We start from the raw sequence: 7,641 nt of genomic DNA, 5'->3' as shown, positions 1-7,641 counted from the left end.
TAGCTTCTTAATGATTAGGATGATGATAGAAGGGACGATCAGGCCTCGAAATGTGGGAGTGGGGTTGATTCTACTACAATGGGTATGTAGCTGTGATTAGCCCCGCAAATTTCTGAGCATTGTCCGTAAAAAATCCCAGGCCGGGTGGTAATGAATGAAGTTTGGTTTAGTCGGCCTGGGATTGCGTCTGTTTTAACTCCGAGCGTTGGGACTGCTCAGGAGTGGAGTACGTCTCCTGCAGTAATGATCACGCGGATGGGGGATTCTATTGGGATAACTACGCGGTGGTCAACTTCTAGCAGTCGGAAGTGGCCGTTGGGTAAGTCTGGGGTGGGCACTATGTAGGAGTCGAATGATAGGTCTTTGAAGTCTGTGTATTCGTAGCTTCAGTATCATTGGTGGCCGATGGCTTTTAGGGTGAGGTCTGGTTCGTCGATTTTGTCCATTATGTAGAGGATTTGTAGGGATGGGAGGGCGAGGAGTACCAGGACGATAGCAGGTAGGATTGTCCAGATCAGCTCTACTTCTTGGGCGTCTACAGCATTGGACGAGAGTTTTTCTGTTAGTATGTGGGCTAAAAGGTAGAGAACTAGGCTGCAGATAGCTAGGGCAACGATTAGGGCGTGGTCGTGGAATTCAACGAGTTCTTCTATGATGGGTGATGAGGCGTCTTGGAATCCTAGTTGGGAGTGGTTGGCCACATGAGATGTACAGGATTTTTACCTGTGATTTAGTCTTGACAAGGCTATGTAATTGGTTTACTAACGTCTCATAAGAAAGAAGCATGAGCGGTTAATGCAGTTGGCTTGAAACCAGCATGTGAGGGTTCGATTCCTTCCTTTCTTGTACTTGGACGAAGGCCGGTTCCTCGAAAGTATGGTATGGGGGAGGGCAGCCGTGGATTCATTCAACGTTTGTGGTAGTTAGTTCTGGTTGTAGGACTTTTCGTTTGGCCGAAAAGGCTTCTCAGATGATGAATATTAGTATGATTACGGCTACTATTGAGATTAGGGAGCCGATGGAGGAAATGGTGTTTCATAGTGTGTAGGCGTCGGGATAGTCCGAGTATCGTCGGGGTATTCCTGCTAGGCCTAGGAAGTGCTGGGGGAAGAACGTTAGGTTTACTCCTGTAAATATTACCCCGAAGTGGGCTTTTGCTCATGTTTGGTGTAGGGTAAACCCAGTGAGTAGTGGGAATCAGTGAGTAAATCCTGCTAGAATGGCAAAGACGGCGCCTATGGATAGGACGTAGTGGAAGTGGGCAACTACGTAGTACGTGTCGTGCAGGGCGATGTCTAGGGAAGAGTTTGCAAGAACGATTCCTGTTAATCCTCCGATGGTAAATAGGAAGATAAATCCTAGAGCTCATAGTATTGGGGGGGTCTCATTTGATTGTTCCTCCGTGCAGGGTGGCTAGTCAGCTAAATACTTTGATTCCGGTAGGGATGGCAATGATTATAGTGGCTGATGTAAAGTAGGCTCGGGTATCAACGTCTATTCCTACTGTAAACATGTGGTGAGCTCAGACGATGAATCCTAGGAAGCCGATGGATAGTATGGCTCAGACTATTCCCATGTAGCCGAAGGGCTCCTTTTTGCCTGAGTAGTACGTGACTACGTGTGAGATGATTCCGAACCCCGGTAGGATCAGAATATAGACTTCTGGGTGTCCGAAGAATCAGAATAGGTGTTGGTACAGGATTGGGTCTCCTCCTCCAGCGGGGTCGAAGAATGTGGTGTTTAGGTTTCGATCAGTTAGTAATATTGTAATACCGGCGGCGAGTACGGGGAGTGATAGAAGGAGTAGGATGGCGGTAATTAGTACGGATCAGACAAATAGTGTCCACTTCCACTACGTCCTATCCATAGGCGCCGTCTTTGCCATTCTAGCAGGATTTACTCACTGATTCCCACTACTCACTGGGTTTACCCTACACCAAACATGAGCAAAAGCCCACTTCGGGGTAATATTTACAGGAGTAAACCTAACGTTCTTCCCCCAGCACTTCCTAGGCCTAGCAGGAATACCCCGACGATACTCGGACTATCCCGACGCCTACACACTATGAAACACCATTTCCTCCTAGTCCTAGGACTTAGAGAAACTCCAGTACTAAAAATAGTAAACACAAGCAATAATTTCATATACTTCACTCTCACTCACCACTCAACTATCAGCTAACCACACCCCCGTCCACATAGCTTAACACAAAGCATGGCACTGAAGTTGCCAAGATGGCATAAAACATGCCTGCGGACAAAAGACTTAGTCCTAACCTTACGGTTCGTTTTTGCTAAATATATACATGCAAGTATCCGCGCCCCAGTGTAAACGCCCTCGACCACCTACCCCCATACAGGCCTTGAGGAGCGGGTATCAGGCACACCCAAGTAGTAGCCCAAGACGCCTCGCTAAGCCACGCCCCCACGGGTATTCAGCAGTAATTAACATTAAGCAATGAGTGCAAACTTGACTTAGTTATAGCAACAGCCTACCTTCAAGGGTTGGTAAATCTTGTGCCAGCCACCGCGGTCATACAAGAAACCCAAATCAACCGTCCTATTGACACGGCGTAAAGAGTGGTAAAATGCCTATCCTAGCTAACTAAGATCAAAATGCAACTGAGCTGTCATAAGCCCAAGATGCACCTAAACACACCATTAAGATGATCTTAGGAACTAACGACTGATTTAAACCCACGAAAGCCAGGGCCCAAACTGGGATTAGATACCCCACTATGCCTGGCCCTAAATCTTGATACTTACTTTACCGAAGTATCCGCCAGAGAACTACGAGCACAAACGCTTAAAACTCTAAGGACTTGGCGGTGCCCCAAACCCACCTAGAGGAGCCTGTTCTACAATCGATAATCCCCGATTAACCCAACCACCCCTTGCCAACACAGCCTACATACCGCCGTCGCCAGCCCACCTCGAATGAGAGCACAACAGTGGACACAATAGCACCCCGCTAATAAGACAGGTCAAGGTATAGCCTATGGAGTGGAAGAAATGGGCTACATTCCCTATTCATAGGGCACACGGAAAGAAGCGTGAAACCACTTCTGGAAGGCGGATTTAGCAGTAAAGTGGGACAATAGAGCCTACTTTAAGCCGGCCCTGGGGCACGTACATACCGCCCGTCACCCTCCTCAAAAGCCACATCCCACATAACTAATACCATAAATACGCTGAAGATGAGGTAAGTCGTAACAAGGTAAGTGTACCGGAAGGTGTACTTAGAATATCAAGACGTAGCTATAACACCAAAGCACTCAGCTTACACCTGAAAGATATCTACTAGACCGGATCGTCTTGAAGCCCCCCCTCTAGCTCAACCACACAAATAGTACACCAAAACTAAAGAATTTACTAAACTAATTAAACTAAAGCATTTTACAGTCTTAGTATAGGCGATAGAAAAGACACTTAGACGCGATAGAGACCCCAGTACCGTAAGGGAAAGATGAAATAGCAGTGAAACAATCAAAGCGACAGACAGCAAAGATCAACCCTTGTACCTTTTGCATCATGGTTTAGCGAGAACAACCAAGCAAAGTGAACTAAAGTTTGCCCCCCCGAAACCCAAGCGAGCTACTTTCAAGCAGTTAAAGAGAGCGAACCCGTCTCTGTTGCAAAAGAGTGGGATGACTTGTCAGTAGAGGTGAAAAGCCAACCGAGCTGGGTGATAGCTGGTTACCTGTGAAACGAATCTAAGTTCCCCCTTAATCCTCCCTACCGGACATCCTGAACCCTAATGAGATGATTAAGAGCTCTTTAATGGAGGGACAGCTCCATTAAAAAAGGACACAACCTCGACTAGCGGATAATTCTTACTACTGATCCTACCGTGGGCCCTAAAGCAGCCATCAAAAAAGAGTGCGTCAAAGCTCCACCACCTAAAAATACCAAAATAAGATGATTCCCTTATCACAAACAGGTCAACCTATGAATATAGGAGAATTAATGCTAAAATAAGTAACTCAGGGCCACACCCCTCTAACGGCGCAAGCTTACATAGAAACATTATTAACAGACCTAGACAGATACAAAAACCCCTACAAGACCACGTATTAACTAACCCTGTTAACCCGACTCAGGAGCGCCTATAAGAGCGATTAAAATCTGTGAAAGGAACTCGGCAAATTAATAAGGCCCGACTGTTTACCAAAAACATAGCCTTCAGCAAATTAAACAAGTATTGAAGGTGATGCCTGCCCGGTGACTTAGGTTTAACGGCCGCGGTATCCTAACCGTGCAAAGGTAGCGCAATCAATTGTCCCATAAATCGAGACTTGTATGAATGGCTAAACGAGGTCTTAACTGTCTCTCACAGATAATCAGTGAAATTGATCTCCCCGTGCAAAAGCGGGGATGTGAACATAAGACGAGAAGACCCTGTGGAACTTAAAAATCAACGACCACCGCGAATCCTCAATCAACCCCACTGGGGCCACTACCATCGCAGAGCCTGGTCGATATTTTTCGGTTGGGGCGACCTTGGAGGAGAACAAATCCTCCAAAAACAAGACCATACCTCTTTACCTAGAGCTACCCCTCAAAGTGCTAACAGTGACCAGACCCAATATAATTGATTAATGGACCAAGCTACCCCAGGGATAACAGCGCAATCCCCCTCAAGAGCCCATATCGACAGGGGGGTTTACGACCTCGATGTTGGATCAGGACATCCTAATGGTGCAGCCGCTATTAAGGGTTCGTTTGTTCAACGATTAACAGTCCTACGTGATCTGAGTTCAGACCGGAGCAATCCAGGTCGGTTTCTATCTATGACACACTCTCCCCAGTACGAAAGGACCGGGAAAGTGGGGCCAATACCACAAGCACGCCCCCCCCCTCTAAGCAGTGAAACCAACTAAACCGTGAAGAGGGCCTTCCCCCACCACTTTCAATCCTAGAAAAGGACCAGCTAGAGTGGCAGAGCCCGGCAAGTGCAGAAGGCTTAAGCCCTTTCCCCAGAGGTTCAAATCCTCTCCCTAGCTTCACCCATGATTCAAATAACAACACTAAGCTGCCTCGTTATATCCCTCCTATACATCATCCCAATCCTGATTGCCGTAGCCTTCCTAACCCTAGTAGAACGGAAAATCCTAAGCTACATACAATCCCGCAAAGGCCCTAACGTTGTCGGGCCTTTTGGCCTACTTCAACCATTTGCGGACGGACTGAAACTATTTACCAAAGAGCCCATCCGACCCTCTACCTCTTCCCCACTTCTATTCATTCTGATACCAATACTAGCCCTTGTCCTAGCCCTCACCACTTGAGCACCACTACCACTCCCATTTCCCCTAGCAGATCTAAACCTCGGAGTTCTCTTCCTAATAGCCATGTCAAGCCTAGCCGTCTACTCAGTCCTATGATCAGGCTGAGCCTCGAACTCAAAATACGCACTAATCGGAGCCCTACGGGCAGTAGCACAGACCATTTCATACGAAGTGACACTGGCCATAATCCTGCTATCAATAATCATACTAAGCGGAAGCTACACACTCAGCTCCTTTGCCATCGCACAGGAGCCTCTATACTTCATTTTCTCCTCATGACCCCTAGCAATAATATGATACGTATCCACCCTAGCAGAGACAAACCGAGCTCCTTTTGACCTCACAGAGGGTGAATCTGAGCTAGTCTCAGGGTTTAACGTTGAATACGCCGCAGGACCCTTCGCCTTATTCTTCCTAGCTGAATATGCGAACATTATGCTAATAAATACACTTACAGCCATCATATTCCTAAACCCAAGCGCCCTAGGGCCACCCACAGAACTATTCCCCGTCATCCTAGCCACAAAAGTCCTCCTACTATCTTCTGGTTTCTTATGGGTCCGAGCTTCATACCCACGATTCCGATATGACCAACTAATGCACCTACTATGAAAAAACTTCCTACCCCTCACACTAGCTCTGTGCCTCTGACACATCAGCATACCTATCTGCTATGCAGGCCTACCTCCTTACATAAGGAAATGTGCCTGAACTACAAAGGGTCACTATGATAAAGTGAACATAGAGGTATAACAGCCCTCTCATTTCCTGTTGACCTTAGAAAAGTAGGAATTGAACCCACACAAGAGAAATCAAAATTCTCCATACTTCCCTTATATTATTTTCTAGTAGAGTCAGCTAATCAAGCTATCGGGCCCATACCCCGAAAATGATGGTTTAACCCCCTCCTCTACTAATGAACCCTTACGCGACCCCAATCATAACCTTCAGCCTCATCTTGGGCACCACAATCACAATTTCCAGCAACCACTGAGTTCTGGCCTGGACAGGACTGGAGATCAACGCACTAGCCATCATTCCCCTAATTGCCAAATCCCACCACCCACGAGCAGTAGAAGCCGCAACGAAATACTTCCTAACCCAAGCAGCTGCTTCCGCCCTGGTCCTATTCTCTAGCATAACCAATGCCTGAGTCACCGGCCAATGAGACATCACACAAATAAACCACCCAACCTCCTGTCTACTACTGACAGCAGCAATCGCTATTAAACTGGGCCTAGTGCCATTTCACTTCTGATTCCCAGAAGTACTACAAGGATCGCCACTAATAACAGCCCTGCTACTCTCGACCCTCATAAAATTCCCCCCACTAACCCTGCTCCTACTAACATCCAAATCCCTCGACCCAGCTCTACTCACCGCCATGGCCCTAGCCTCAACAGCACTAGGAGGCTGAATAGGACTGAACCAAACACAAACACGCAAAATCCTAGCCTTCTCGTCCATCTCCCACTTAGGCTGAATCGCCATCATCCTAGTTTACAGCCCCAAATTGGCCTTACTTACCTTCTACCTATACTAGGATGGCCTCTAGCAGGATTTACTCACTGATTCCCACTACTCACTGGGTTTACCCTACACCAAACATGAGCAAAAGCCCACTTCGGGGTAATATTTACAGGAGTAAACCTAACGTTCTTCCCCCAGCACTTCCTAGGCCTAGCAGGAATACCCCGACGATACTCGGACTATCCCGACGCCTACACACTATGAAACACCATTTCCTCCATCGGCTCCCTAATCTCAATAGTAGCCGTAATCATACTAATATTCATCATCTGAGAAGCCTTTTCGGCCAAACGAAAAGTCCTACAACCAGAACTAACTACCACAAACGTTGAATGAATCCACGGCTGCCCTCCCCCATACCATACTTTCGAGGAACCGGCCTTCGTCCAAGTACAAGAAAGGAAGGAATCGAACCCTCACATGCTGGTTTCAAGCCAACTGCATTAACCGCTCATGCTTCTTTCTTATGAGACGTTAGTAAACCAATTACATAGCCTTGTCAAGACTAAATCACAGGTAAAAATCCTGTACATCTCATGTGGCCAACCACTCCCAACTAGGATTCCAAGACGCCTCATCACCCATCATAGAAGAACTCGTTGAATTCCACGACCACGCCCTAATCGTTGCCCTAGCTATCTGCAGCCTAGTTCTCTACCTTTTAGCCCACATACTAACAGAAAAACTCTCGTCCAATGCTGTAGACGCCCAAGAAGTAGAGCTGATCTGGACAATCCTACCTGCTATCGTCCTGGTACTCCTCGCCCTCCCATCCCTACAAATCCTCTACATAATGGACAAAATCGACGAACCAGACCTCACC

At 47.1% G+C, this 7,641-nt stretch overlaps 1 long non-coding RNA gene across 1 annotated transcript; it reads left to right on the top strand.

The window, feature by feature from the left end:
* Nucleotides 1–771: 771 nt before the first annotated feature.
* On the top strand, nt 772–7,286 carry LOC310892123. Its single transcript, XR_014577884.1, has 2 exons — nt 772–1,014; nt 7,063–7,286. It is a non-coding gene; the product is annotated as an uncharacterized lncRNA (long non-coding RNA).
* The last annotated feature ends 355 nt before the right edge of the window (nt 7,287–7,641 follow it).

Source organism: Anser anser, assembly GCF_964211835.1.
Source record: "Anser anser genome assembly, contig: HAP1_SCAFFOLD_401, whole genome shotgun sequence".
Classification (NCBI taxonomy): Eukaryota; Metazoa; Chordata; class Aves; order Anseriformes; family Anatidae; genus Anser; species Anser anser.
Note: the sequence above shows the minus strand (reverse complement) of the source record. Positions and strands in the feature narration are given on the sequence as shown.